The following is a 15,947-nucleotide window of genomic DNA, read 5'->3' as shown; positions in this document are numbered from 1 at the left end:
TCTCTTATTAGGGTCGATCAGAATTGTTTTGCTGTGGAAGAAGATAAAAAGATGTTTTGGTGCAACTTAATAAGTAAAATTATCAGATTGTTTTTTAAAACGGAAGAGGTAATCGAGTAAATCTTCTTTAAATTTTCCAAAGCTCGTAATCTCATAAGTAACATTACTAATAACTACTGAAGAAACTTGAATACGGTTCGTAAAAAATAATGAAGGGTGAAATTATGAATGAAGAAGAATAAATTGTCTTAAAAAATAAGTGCGCGATCTAGTGTTTAAGAGAAATCGTAGTACTTTGTATTAGTATGAAATAACGTACAAATGTACAATGTTAAATGATTGTGAAAGCTTCTATCACTTCGACCATGTAAATTATAATATCACGATATTGATAATCCCTGTCTTAATGCATAGTCCCATGAAAATGAAAATACGATCTAGGTCATCTCTGATATGCAAAAATCCCGTGGGTAACCTGGAAGAGTCTGTCCTATTAAGCTTTTAATTTTTAATTTTTTAAAAAATTAAAGATGAATAAAATGAATCACATATTCTACTATTTTATATCGCTCCAGTACTTCTAAATAATGCAATATAAAAGAAGAAGAGATAGGAAATTGGGGCTAGAGCATGGAATGAATCCTTTTCTTTCCCTTTTTTTAATTCCATTTCATAAGCTTTTGGAAAAATAAACGATTTGGATATGACACATAATTTCTGAAGAGTTACGTTTATTTCTCAAAAGCTTAAAGTACCTTTGGTATTGTGGAAATACATGAGAGAGGGAGGAAGGAAGTTAAAGTGAATTATTTGGTAGGATAAAAACAGGAAGAAATTAAAAAAAAATAGAATCCACCAATAAGTTTTTCACATTAAACTTTGCAAAAATACAAAAAAAATGGTGATGTAATTGCGTGCCACAATCGATTATACCACTCTAGAGTGTCTTTTTATTACACTATAGTGCCCCCCGATTTTGTTATAATAATAAAAATAAATAATAATAATATAATTAAAGAAAAAATATAAAAAAAATATATTTAATATTTTTTCTTACTTATCAAATAAATATAGTTTAAATATTTATTCTCTATTTCATTTATTTTTCTTCGACCAAACAATTTTTATTTTCACTCTTTTTTTAAATCTATTTACTCTATTTTTTTCTACACTAGGCCATTAATAATAAAAGAAACAGAGAGAAAAGGGAATAAAGATGATATTTTTAGTCGAAGCTAACTAGAATGGAATTGGTTCCCTTACAGTTGATTGGACTGCATGGGCACAGTTTTAAATCCAAGGATGATAAAATTTTAAAAGAAACTTTCATGATTGAATTTAATTTAATACAAAAATAAATCTTTTGAAAAATTAGGATTTGTAGAGGATCTTAGTCCAACTAGAAGATTTGCATCAAAGTAGAGCCTTCAGTGTACTCTGCTTACCTTGAGTCAAAGAGGAAATAAAGTTACCGTATGATGAGATCCTCTCTTTTTTATTTTTTAATAAATAATCAATTGTGAAAAAATAATAAATTGATTCTTGAAATATAAAAAAATCAAATTTAATATATAAATGTGTAAAAAATTAATAAAATAATTTTATAGATAATTTAATAATAAATTAATTTTTAAACTTTGTAATTTAATATCAAATTAATTATAAAAAATATAATTTATTATTAAATTAATATTTAAATATTATAATTTAATGACAAAACAATATTACAAATTTAATGATAAAATTAATTTATCCATTCTTTACGTATTCAATAATTAAATTTATATTTTTATCTTTAAAATCAATTTATTATCACATCTACTGAAAAAATTAATTATTTATCCTTTATCTTTTGTTTGGCACAAATTATATATCAATCATTTATTGATTTATGTTGGTATTTGGTCAGGAACCGTCTATTTTTATTTATTTATTTATTTAATTTTAATAGGACCCGCCTATTCCTTAGACTGGTCCTTTGACGCCGTTAATTTGTTATTCGACATGGTTGATTTATTGGAGAAACCTTACACGCGCACACACATTTTTACCACACAGAACTCAAAATCTAATAGAAGTACTTAATATTTAAAAATTTATAAATACTAGTAGTAATTATGATGTGCATTATAGGAAAAAAATTTAATTTAATTTAAAAATACTAAGAATAGGAGTATGCTTTTAAAATAAAATATTAACATTTTGGTACAAATAGTTAAATGTTGAAAAAAATGTATAAATAAAATCGAGATTTCAAAAATTAAAAAATTAACATGGATGGAAATTTAACGTAAAAAATCTTAACATATTTTTTAAAAACAATTAATACAATAATTTTTAATTTTAAAAATACATAAATAAATATAAGTAAAATAATTTCTTATGATTCTTAACAAAAAATAAAATCATCACAAAAATATATTCGACTGACAAAATTTGAACATTTGACTGACATGTCAAACTAATAATCCACACAATAAGTCATGTGATATCATCATAGAAGAAATAAAAATAAACAATAATAAAAAATAGTTGAAAAATTATGATCGGTCAAAAAATGTTTAGCAACTAAAAGTATCTTTTATTAAAAGTTTAGAACCAAAAACTCATTAAATTCTAAAACAATATTGTAAAATATTTAAATTTCACGTGTCTGGCTTTTATTTAATGTTCACTCATGATTTTATATATTTTTTAAATAAATTTTAACTAATAATAAATGATGTATTAAAAATTATACAAAAAACGTGTTGATGCTTGACAGTATCACATTATTGAGAGTTTGACATTCAATAAGTTGCAAATCAAACACTGTTTGTTACTTCGTTTGTGAAAGATAAGGTAATTGTAAGATTCTCCATAAATGTTTTATGAGTTTGAAGGTTTTCCCATCTTTTGACATATATATCATCTCTTCTCCTTAATTTTTTAGAATCGAAAAACAAAAAGATCATACAAAAATCTTTTATACATATAAGAGCTAAATTGAAAAACTATTACCTACAGAAGATGGAATTAAAAACTGTGAGATATATAAAGAAACATTACAAATTTTAACCAAAATATTATACGAGTATTTAAAGAGGATTATTTAACTACTTTTTTTTAAAGATATTGATTAATAAATAACTAACAAATTCACTAATAAATCTTTTAAAACCCTACTGTATTATTAAATGCACTATATTTTAACAAATGTAATAAAAAAATTAAATTAACATTAAATGATTAATTTAATAAACTAAAATATATCATCAAAATCAAACTATGATTTAATTAATAATATCTTATAAATTACTATTTAATAATTCATAAATAAATATTCAATTATTTTATAAATAATTATTTTAATACTTTTATATATTCATAAATCAATGTAAAAATTAATTTTTAAAATTTTTATATTTCACATCATTAATTCTAGCAAACTAAAATATATGATCAAAATTAAAGTACAATTTTATTTTTTATTTCTAATAAATGACTACTTCATTATTTTATAAATAATTATTTTAATAATTTTTAAATATTTATAATTAAATAGAGAAATTAATTTTTTTATTTTTATACTTGCAAACACTATTTATATAAATGTTTAATACTATTAATGTAATAATATTTATACAAGTATATTAATAAAATAAAAAAACATTTGTCATATACATTATTACCTTTTTTTGGTTTACCTAAATACTAAAACATATACATTATAAAAAATTAAAATTTTTGTTATTTAATAATTTTATAAATAAATATTTTAAATATAAAAATTAATTAAATATTTATTTATAAAATAATTAAATTAAAAAATTATACATTGATTTTTAAAATAAACAAAATTCATAAATAAATTATTTATTAAATAAAAAATTATTAAAAATCAACTTAAATAAACAAATATAGTTAATTAAATAAATAAATATTTAAAATAAACAACAATAGTTATTTATAAAATAATTTATTAAATAATCAAATAATTAAAAATAAACCAAAATATGGATTACCAAATCATATGAATCATATCATATGGATTGATAATTAGTATGGTCATCTAAATTTCTAATTTGTACAATCCATACATATTGTCATTCTCGTATGGGTTCAACTTAATAAAAATTAAACTTTATGGGAAGACCCAGATACTCACTACGAACGCAACACACTAACAAGATCCACATAATGATGAATATGAAGGTTTTTTTTACCAACAAGAGGCTTTTTTGTGATTTTTTTTAAATGGGGTCAATTTTAAATAATTACCCAAAAGGTGGTAAGTCGTGATAGGTGATATGACTTTTGAGTTTGAAGTTGTAACACCTGTTACGACTTTCTATTTTTTTAACTCAAGTCCTAAAATTATTTATGACTTTAATTATTTTTTTATGACTTTAAAGTCGTAACCTTTTACGACTTCAAAGTTGTAAAAGCTTTTTTTTTTATGACTTTGAAGTCATAAAACCCTTTTTTTAAATAAAAGTGTTTTAGTTTAAAGTTTTTTTTTAGTTTAAATTTTTTTATGTTATTTTATTTTGTTTTCTAATTTTAAAAATTGCAAAAAAATTATTTATTTATGTCAAGTAAATAATTTTAATTTTACTTATTAATAGTTTTATTTAATATGGTGTATATTTTTTATGGTTTTATTTTATATGTTATTAATTTATTTTGATGTTTTCTTATTTAAAATATGTTATATATTTTTAATATTGTTTTATTTAAATGTTATAGTTTATTTAAAATTTAGATAATCTATTAATAAAAATACACACTAAAATTAAAACAACATAATATATTAATATAAAATGAACAATACAAATTAAAAAAAAAACATAAAATGTAAAAACTATACTAGTCATATTCCATTTCATTATATATTTGAATAGTGGTCAACTTCCAACTTCCAAATGGCGGCCACTACTCGTAAAATAAAAAAAATAAAAAAAGCTTTTACAACTTTGAAGTCATAAAAGCAACAAAAAAAAAATGGTTACGACTTTAAAGTGGTAAAAAAAATTAATTGAAGTTATAAATAATTTTACGACTTCAGTTAAAAAAAAGAAGTCATAACGGATGTTATGACTTCTAACTCAGAAGTTGTGCCACCTGTCACAACTTACCCCTTTCAGGTAATTATTTAAAATCGACCCCATTTGGAAAAATAAAAAAAAAAGCTCCTGATTGGTAAAAAAGTAGAAGATGAACGGAGGAGAGAGAGTCATGGCGGTGCAATAGGGAGGACGAAAAATGAAACACGAGAGAAGGGATAGGTGTAGGGAGGGTGATGTTTTATTTCAATATTAAGTGAAGAACAATATCGTCAATTTACTTTAATTATTGGGTGTAGAAGAAATTTTTTCGGATGCAAGGAAGAATAAGCCCTCTTCCTTACCCGAGAAAGGAAAAGGATGATCAGGGGCCCATTGCAATGGCTGCACCTGTTGCCCAACAATCACATGCAACACGTTATAGATTGAATGAAGGTCCTATCTAAAATTGTTCCAAATCAGGTGCCCGTTAAATGTGTGTATTAAAGGTTTGAGAAAGTTTAGCAACACACGTTTTTACATAATTTTCTTTACTGGTTAGAATTTATTAAAAAATACAAAATTTTGAATGAAAATCATTAAATATAAAGTGGAATCTACAATTTTTCTGTGATTTATATATTGAATATATTTTACCCAATAGTAAATAATATGTTCAAAGAGTATCATAGTGTGTGTTATTAACATTCCTAATAAGGTTTAGGGTTTAGCATTTCTAATGTTTATAGATTGCTTTACAATAATAACGAGAGGAGTGAATATTAGTCATAGGATAAATCATAGTTAAAATTAAATCACAAAATCATATGATTTTTTGAGCAGTTATATAATCATTAAATAGTTTCTAATTTTAACCATTTATCATATATGTATTGCAATATAGTCTATTTTCCTAATTCCTATGGTAATTAGTCAAAAGATATCTTCCAATCGTTTCAAAATACCATCATTTTATTTTTATCTAAATACTTGGTTTTCCCAATTGTCTATTCATTTTAATTTAAAAATAATCTTATATCACAAATTAAATTGTTTGTTATAAATTTAAAATGTAATTTAGATATATAAAAGTATTAATTTATTATCAAATTAAATTTAACATACATTATCAATTTAAAAAAAATACTGAATTATAATTATGTCCAAATTAGTAAGTATGAAGTAAAAATAATCTTATTTTTCGATGGCCAATTGATATTCAACGGCACTGTTGGTATGATTTGGTGTTATTTTTTAATTAAAAACAGTACTTCAATAATAATAATTATTTTGATCAACGTGATAAAAGAAATAAATATTAATCTAAAATGCATTTTTTATTTGATAAAATTACGAATAATATTTATGATCTTATATTTACATTTTGCATTTTCCTAACATGGTATTGGATCAGATTAAACAACATAAATATCTCCTTTCCGAAAGGTGCTATATATGAAATATAAAATTATCTATATTATGATTTTAAACTTCTTGAATAATTAATTTATGACATTTATTTAATAATTCAGTTCAATTTTTTAATATATATATATATATAAAATCATTTCAAAACCTTTCAATTTATTTTACATTAAGCATATCTGTGTTTGAATGGGAAGATATGCTTTCTAGAGTTGGCCCAACCTTTCTAGAGATTTGAGACCCATGAAGCTGTAGAAGCAGTGAGTTGCCAACCACGAAGATGGAGCTCAGAGCCATCAGTCCTCCTGTGATTCAAATATTAAGGGAGAAAATAAGAAAAGAAAACATTCTTTCGCTGACACCGAATATACATTCGAAACACCATATGCAGATAATACAAGATAAATATAGCAAGTACAACCTAAATTATTTTCAAATATTAAGGGTGAAAATAAGAAAAGAAACCATTATTTCGTTGACAGAAAATATACATTCAGAACACCATATGCAGAAAATACAAGGTAAATAGCAAGTACAACATAAAAATAGGGTCTTGTTGCCTCACTATTATATATGAGAAAATGGAGTGGCATAATGATGCTCACCTGAAAGTGATGGTGTCATGGCGAAGTCAAAATGGGGAAGTAACACACCAGCAGCAATGGGAATGGCAACGACATTATATGCGACTGCCCAAGACAAATTTTGGTACACTTTTCCCATTGTTGCCTGTGCTAGATCTAGCGCATCGACAACCTGTCAAATAGAAAGTTGGTAAACTAACCCTCCATTTGTTTGAACGGAGAGAAAATGAAGGGAAGGAGAGAATTTTGAATTTTGAGTATGTTATTATCCGAGGTTGTAACACGACATATTTACATATCTTTCAAAAGAATACAAATGATGGGGGCTCCCGCTTTTTCCCCCACCAAGACCCCTTCTATTTTGTTTTCTCTTCAGTAATAAAAGGTAACAAGCAAAAACCCAATATAAAAACAATAAGAACTGGTTCTATTCATTAAAAAGAACTTATACATTACACCATTGTGGTATAAAACAGATGATTGTTAAAGCAGATCACTTGTCATTTAATATATATAAATAATTTTCTGTCAAAAAAAAAGCAGATCACTTGTATCATGGTGCAACTTTAAAGCAATGAGAAACATTTAGAATTGCCACAAGCGATGAAAATTTCAAGTATTCAATTTTCACCCTCTGCCACCCATTTGGGGGATGCATAAAGGTGAATTAATAAATATGGGACATCAGAAAAGATATACTTGTGAAATTTTGTTCCCCAGAAGTATGATAGATGCTGCATCCGAAGCAGCATTATCTTGAGCTTCATTCTGCAGAGCAATCCCAACATCAGCCACAGCCAAAGAGGGTGCATCATTTATCCCATCACCTACCTTAGAGAAGGGTAGAAAAAAATGTCTTAGTAAAAATTCCATTTTTCTGTTTGTTGGATGATGGATGCAATAGTCAAGTGCAATTCCACAGCATGATGCTTACAGCGAAAGCATTTTAGTGTGGAGCTGTTCCATGGTCATGCTATTCAGTTAAGAGCAACCATAAATATCTCAACAACTACTAATAGTAGTACGTGCTAAACTCAGTACTGCATTATCAGCTTAGTGCACCATTATCATAGTACGATTCCCTATTGAGCTAAGGCCAAGGCATTACACAAAGAGAGCAGGTGGGAGTGGGAGGGGGGAGAGAACTTGAGTAAGTATAGCTGTCATCACTCAACATACCATCGCAACATGATGACCGACAGCTTTCAGAGAGGAAATAAATCCAGATTTCTGTTGTGGAGACAAAGATGCTTTGACAAAATCAGTTTCAATTCCAACTGTATCTGCTACTGTTGCAACTGCCTCTTCCCTATCTCCTGACAAGAGGACTGTTTTAATCCCCTTCTGCTTGAGCCTTCCAATAAATGCAACAAAGTCAGCCAGCAAATGCACACACATCAAGCAATAAAACACAAGCATATTTGAATTTGGCAGAGGGTGTATGTTACAATGATGTAAGAAAACGGTGCACTACTGTGCTAGTTTAAACTTGAAATGAAGGCTAAGCTAAGCTCATGGAACCAAAAAAAAAAAAGCACTGCCCCTTTTTCTGGAGTGAAGTGAACCAACTTCACATTTGGTCAGAAGCAGCTTTGATGTTATTTGCATAAAATGAGTTGGTACGGGTAGTATTCTGAGGACACACATACAGCAAAATAAACATACCTCGTTATAGTAGATTCAGCATCTTCACGCACAGTGTCAGATATGGCAACAGCACCAATGATGCCTTCTCCTTCACGTAGACAACAGTTTTCGAATACTTTGAAGATGTTGTATTCAATGAATGATTCATCAAACTATGTTCCAGATTTGTCAAATCAGGCAGGTTCCCTCTTGTCTGGAAGCGTTCATGAACCCATTCTAAAGATCCAACTGCAATCAGATGTCCGTCAACTTCTGCTAAAGTTCCAAAACCTGGTTCAACTAACTGTCCCTTTGTGACAGGAAAGATCAACTCTAATGACTCAGCTTTATTGACAATAGCTTTTGCTATTGGGTGAGATGCAGTTTTCTCCACTGCAGCAGCAAGCCGAAGAATTTCAGATTCTCCATACAGGATAGAGCTTATGGCCGACACAACTGGTTTTCCTTTGGTCAGGGTTCCTGTCTGAAAGCATAGTGTTAGTCAATCTTCTTCATTTTATTTTCTTTTTTAAGAGAAATTATTACATTCAATCTAAAAAGTTGGAGTAGTGTATAGATTAGTTTCTTTTTTTCAAAATAATTAATTTTGTTCATTAGTTATGTATACTATATCTTTGTTCTACAACATAGTACATCATACTATATAGGTTAGTAGGTTACCATTTACATAATATCAATAAAGCCGAACACAAGGGATCGATCACTCACATACTTCTTTTGAGTTTTCTCTCTTGATCTATTTTAACACTTCTTTCTAATTCTGAACGATATCAATTGACATGGGTTCAACACTTAGCATAATACACAATTCCAAAATATTTAGTAAGACAATGATTTAGATAAATCCTATTGCTGAATTACAAATTTACAAGTAAATATCATGTTGATCTTAAACACCAAATTTTTTAAATTTTAAGCAAAAATAGCATGTAATCAAATGGTTGATATTTTCTGTTATTCAAAAAGTATATTATTAATTAGTTTTAAGATTTTTTATGCAGCAAAAAATTATCAAAGAACAATGTGAAATTCGATATGCACAATACAAACTTTCAACAAACTAATGTTTTCTTTAAGACATTCGTCCTACTAAAGTCATTAATACAGGCCACAGATATATACATGTTAACATATATGTTTGTATATGGTGTTTGGGGAGGAAAGACATATAATATTGTCTATGAACATGAAATTACCTTGTCTAGAGCAATATAATGTATTCCAGCCAAGCGTTCCAGCACATCCCCTCCCCTAATAAGAAGTCCTTTTCTTGCCCCTGGTCATTATCAACATGTATTATGCCTATTGTGGGAATTAGTTAAAATAAAGATGAAGACACTATAAATACCTAATCAGTTTGCCAGGTAGTATGTTTTACACAATAAAAGCTGACAAATTCAAGAGTATAAGAGAACTAGAGAAGACACCTTATCCCTCATAATGCAATAGTTGTGACTCTTGATCGCTAATATATATTTACAGAACCACATTTGATCCAGAATGCCAAATAATAAAATGGAAGAACAAAAAATTACAAATGAAATATTAAAGAAAAAATAGCAAACAAAATAAGAAAACATTACACAGTGGCAACCAATTTGTAAGGAAAAGAAAAATTGAAAAACATTGGTAACAGATAAAATGAATCAATATTTGAGCAATGAGAATGCTAGCAAACACTCCTTATTACACTCTTTTCAACAGTCTTTAGTCTATATTATTGGTGGAAATTCATATAGGACCCGTTAAACAAGAAATGGGAACCACCTTGTTTCGTGGGTCTAATGTGAATTTCAACCAATAACAAATGGTATGTTAAAGATTAGCTATAAGAGCAATGTGATATATTTATTTATATTTCATGTACTGTTCAAGTAGTAACAGTTATCTTTAGTTTACTAAATACAGAAAGCATAAGCATCATACCAAGTGAGGTGCCAACTAAGATTGCTGTGGGCGTAGCAAGACCCAATGCACATGGACAAGAAACAACCTACAAAGTGGGGGCAAAGACTACTCATAAAAAAATTGACTCACAAGTAAATTACAAAGACCAAAATTCATTTCTGTCCTGCCTGAAAATTTTCTTTTTTCAAGAGAAATTCCATAACTCGTTTCCATGACCCTATTTTTTTCTTCCTCTTTTATTCACGCTGCAGCAATAAGTTTCAGATAGAAAATATTACAACTACTATCTTACAGCATCATGCCTTAGTTTTGAATAATGTGAAGAGTCCAAATCAAAGACAGTTTGCAAATTCTGAAGACTTTTCAGAAAAAAAGCACATGCAAGGTTTTGTCAAGCACATCCTAATCAACAACAGAAGCAGAAAGCCAGTAAAAATGGGGGGTGTCATTCTCAGTGGAGTCTCCTAAGGATGTTATATTATCAATTAAGGAGATCCAAATAATTTTAGTTGCAAACTTGAAACATGAAGTCAAGGGAGTCTAACTCAATTGGTTGAACAAGGTACGTGAGTTATTGTAAACCCCCTAACACTATCTTCGATTCTCACGGATAAAAAAAAAACTTGAAGCATGAACTACAAGGGGACCTAGAGTTTAAAACTGCTCACAAAACATCTACAGATAGTTTCAAACTCAACAGCAAAGGATCTCCTTCTGGGCCCGCAATATCGTTGAGCAAAACCTCAGGAAATATGTGTGATCCAACAGAATACCTGGAGACAAATGTAACAAGATTGTCATATATAAGGGGCAAGATGAACTATACATTAAGTCTTTTTACTTGGGAAAGTTAAATGCGCATTGCAATCATAAATCTTTTAGCAAGATTCTAAGAAGAATAAATATTGATGTCTGCATGGGACACAGAAGGACACAACTATAATTCTTTTGAAGAGTCAGGGAGAGCCACATAGGTTGGATAACAATAATATCAATGCCATTATGTCATAATAGTAAATTAATAATAGTCATGGCAAACCCCACTTCCATTTGGGATCAGTGGAGCAAATCATAGAATTATCAACTAAAAAATTTGTATGGAAATACAAGTACTTACCAAAATGCAAATGTTGCTGCTGACAAAGTCATTACACTGTATACAAATGGCCCTGCTATTGAATCTGCAAGCCTTTGTACAGGTGCTTCACGTGATTGAGCATCCTCAACCTAAATTTCACAAAATAAATATGTAATATTCCAAAAACTTCACAATTGTTTGATTTCCACGTATCACAAGTCAATGGACTTATCAGCAGTGCAAGCTCAAAATGTCCCAAGAAACATTAATATTATCACATTATGCATGATTCTAAGACTTAAATGAAGCAACACAATTATACAATATGTTCAGCATCACATTTTCCTATAAAACTAACAATTAGGGATGCATGAAATTGCATTCTTAACTGAGAAAAAAAGAACTGAAAAACATGATCATATCATTTACATTATATAGAATCTGACACCAACAAGTCATTACAGAAAATGGTATACTAACCATGCGTACAATCTTTGATATCATAGTGTTGGAGCCAGTTGAAGAAGCTTCAATCCTTAAAGGGCCGTCCTGAAATAGAAATTTATTTGGCCAAAGAAATAGATCAATATTTTGCTCCCAATCAATTTATTGAAGGTAGATGAATTGAAATCTCACATGTGCTCACATGTCAATTTAGTGAGACAACAGAGTTCAAGACTTACCCAATTTATAGTCCCTTCTGAAACTGTGAGGCCTTTCTCCTTAAATACAGGAAGTGATTCCCCTGTAAGCATGGATTCATCTACAACACTTCTTCCTGAAATGACCATTCCCTGTTCATGAATTTCTTTAGTTAGCTAGCAATACCATATGAACCAACACGTTTCTCAATACATTCCATCTTAAATCTTTAAGGGAGGCCTCCAATTTTAAGCGTAAACATTTGCATGACTATTTTCTATAACAATGTTAATATTATAGGACATTGATGGCATATTAGGCCCATCCTATTAATTGAGCATTTGGTCCTAGGGACTAGAAACTAAATGTGATGATATGTGTGCACAGTCAATATAGGCACTTCAGAGTTCAGATGCCCTTAAACCTTAATTCAGGTACCACAAGTATAACTTTAAAGCTTTGTTTCAATTAAGATAAACTTAATTTTACAAACAATCAGAAAGGCTTACATCTATAGGAATAGTTTCTCCAGGCAACACCAACACAGAATCACCTACTCGAATATCATCAGTTGGGACTTCAACACAAATTGCATCAGAGGAAAGCACAGTGTCAGTAGAAGGTGAACCTTCTGTTGAAGTAATCACAAGTCTTGACTGAGTAGATATCAGTGACTGGCAAAACATTCACCACAGTGTAATCATGTAAGACAAAATAATTAAACCTGCATTAAAATATGACTCTAAAGAAATGCCATTGTTACAGCAAAACTATACATTGATGCTTAATGTTCATGTAAGCCACTTTTTCTTATAAATAAAGTTCCAGTTCTTGGATTTTTTCATTTTTCTAAGAAACAATAATTGATCAGAAAATGGAAGAAAGTGGAAGTAGAAATATGATTAGATTTTTAAATGGAAAACCAATGTATCGTCTCATTTGTGAATTGTGATGTAACCTGCAAAGGCTACTTAATCATCGAAAGAACATATTCTTAAAAAAAAGTCTGTTCCAATGATGTTGGAGCAGTTAGGCTGGCTTCCAAATGCTAAAGTTTCACCAAACCTTGTTAATGATGTATTATTAACAAACCCTACGAAATGTATAATAATTTGTTCTTGTAAACACAATTGATTCCAGATATCAAATAACCAAGTTATAGAAATCTTATTTTGCTGGAATATTATCAGATGAAAGAGGTGCATGACATTGCAACTTACAAGCAGTTCATTCATATCGCTAGATGCCTGAATCCTTGCCTTTTCTTCCAGAGAACGTCCCAGAAGCACAAAACCAAGAAGCATGACCTGCATGCTAAAAGATTCAATACTCACATGAGGAGCTTATACTCAACAAGAATGTAAGAATTGTCAATAAGACAAGAAATAGCATCTTTTACGAAGACAAGAGGTTATTAAATCTAAACAAACAAGATACCAAACCAAGATGAGTAATAGCTTGTTCTAGCTTGGCTTGAGGTGGTGAATTCTCATGCCAGGCCGGGGTTAAGTAAAGAAAATCACCGGTTCATCAAAGAATGATGCATCCCAATGCCAGGCCGGGGTTAAGTAGAGAGAGTTCATATTAGGCGACCCCTTCTTAAATGCGTTTAGGCCATCAAATAGTAACTCTGCGACATTATCACGAGGCGAGGGCTGGCGGCACCCACCGGACAGAAACAGGATATGGTTCTGATACCATATTAAATTTATAGTGAAGCCAAGGCATCCGAAAGGTCCCCTTAAAAATCATAAGGGGGTGGTCTACCCAGCTATATAAGCACTTATCATGTTCATGAATTACCCGATGTGGGACTATTCTTAACAGTTTTTGACCCGGGAGATGCACGCGCCGCACATCATTCCGGTGACGTCGAGTAGAACCGGCGAGTCTTTTGCCTCTCTCCGGTCTTGGAGAAGAGCCAAATCCGGCGAGCCAATCTCGGTCCCGAAAGAGTTCGAAACGGCGAACGGTGACCGGAGAATTTCACGACGGTGGCGGCAGCGGCTGCCACGTCGTTTTGCCGGCAGCGGAGAAATGAAGTGGAGTGCATGATTAGGCGTGTAATTGAAGCAGAGCTTGGGTTGCGAGGAGAGAGAAAGTCTGAAGAGATGAGTAGCCATAATCGGAGAGAAGAGAAGTTGTTTGCCACGAGTTTTTCGTGTTAGTGTTACATGCTAATTTCGTTGAATATTTTTCACGTAAAAAAATGTCCAAAACGAGAAGGCGCGTCACCGTTGAATGACGCGCTCCCAACAAAACACAGTGTTAATGACACGATCCGTGGTACTAGTAGTGTAGGGTGATGCTTGCTGTTCCATCTTTTAACGTCTAAAATTTAAAAAGTTACATTACATTCTATTTTAATAACTTAATGAATGAAAAAGGACTTCATTATTAAATGGCACCTTAATTTCTCTCTCTCTCTCTTTATGCAGAAGAACTTAAAGGCCAAAGAACAGAAAAACAAAAAAAACAAAAAAACTAGCTATTCCTGGTGAAGAAAACACCAAGAGCATCAGCTGTTAATTACTTTTAGATGTTCAAGTATGTAAATTAATTTCTTAAAAATTTAATCGACTCCTATCATTTTTAAAAACGCCCCAGTCATGTCTTTTTTTTCTAATTGAACTCGACGAACTTGAGGTTCACACTGATATAAATTCGAAGATTCAATTTCATCTTTTATTTATTTATTTATTTGATTCAATTTGATTATTTAATTATTAAAAAAATTAATTTTAGTCCCTTATTTTAAATTTTTTTTAATATTACCCTCTCTGTGTATTTATTTTAAATTAACATCGCTATTGTTGCAAATACTAGTGATTCAAATTTATAAATACCGATAGTTTTGAATTGTCATTAAATTGTTAGAAAATTATTATAATTTTCAATTGCTATATAAGTGAATGTTATTATAAATTATAATTTTTTTTTTATCATTGTAGCGGTCGAAATCATCATTATATTTAAATTACATTTTTTATTTTTTTACCATTCTGATGATTTATAACCACCACTATATTTGTTTAAATTTTTTATTATGTTTCATAAATTATTCAAATTTAAAATTTAAATAATGATAATTCAAAATTGTTGATATTCACAAATCTTAACCTATATTTGTAACAATGGCAACCTTAAATTCAAGTGGATAAAAACGATAAGATTAGAATGATTTTGAAGAATGAGGGACCAAAATTGAGCTTTTTAATAATAGACGAGTCAAATTGAATTTGTAATAATTGAGGAGTCAAATCAAATAAATAAACAAAATGTCAAATTAAACTAGATAAAAATATAAAAGATCAGATTGAACATTTGAATTTGCATTAATAACGTTGTCAAAACCCATTGAACATAAATGATATGATTTGGGAATTTTTTAAAATTAGATAACCTAATTAAAGTTTTCAAATATTAAACGACCTAATTAAACATTCTAAAAACAATTAAGGGGTCATTTTAATAACTGAGCCATAAAAAACTTTGAATGGAGAAGATGTGTGTAGAGCATCTAATTTCAAATAGTGTTTAGATTATATATATATATATATATATATATATATATATATATATATATATATTTAATAATCTAGTCACCTTACTTTTTTTTCTTTCTTTTTATTTTAGTAT

The 15,947-nt window shown here is 29.3% G+C and overlaps 1 pseudogene; it reads right to left on the bottom strand.

Annotated features, from left to right (window-relative positions):
* Positions 1–6,572: 6,572 nt before the first annotated feature.
* Positions 6,573–14,431, bottom strand: LOC114408321 (annotated as a pseudogene).
* Between the last annotated feature and the right edge of the window lie 1,516 nt (positions 14,432–15,947).

The sequence above is a fragment of the Glycine soja genome, chromosome 4 (genome assembly GCF_004193775.1).
Source record: "Glycine soja cultivar W05 chromosome 4, ASM419377v2, whole genome shotgun sequence".
In the NCBI taxonomy this organism is placed as follows: Eukaryota; Viridiplantae; Streptophyta; class Magnoliopsida; order Fabales; family Fabaceae; genus Glycine; species Glycine soja.
The sequence above is the reverse complement of the archived record's forward strand: the minus strand, read 5'-3'. Positions and strand labels throughout refer to the sequence as shown.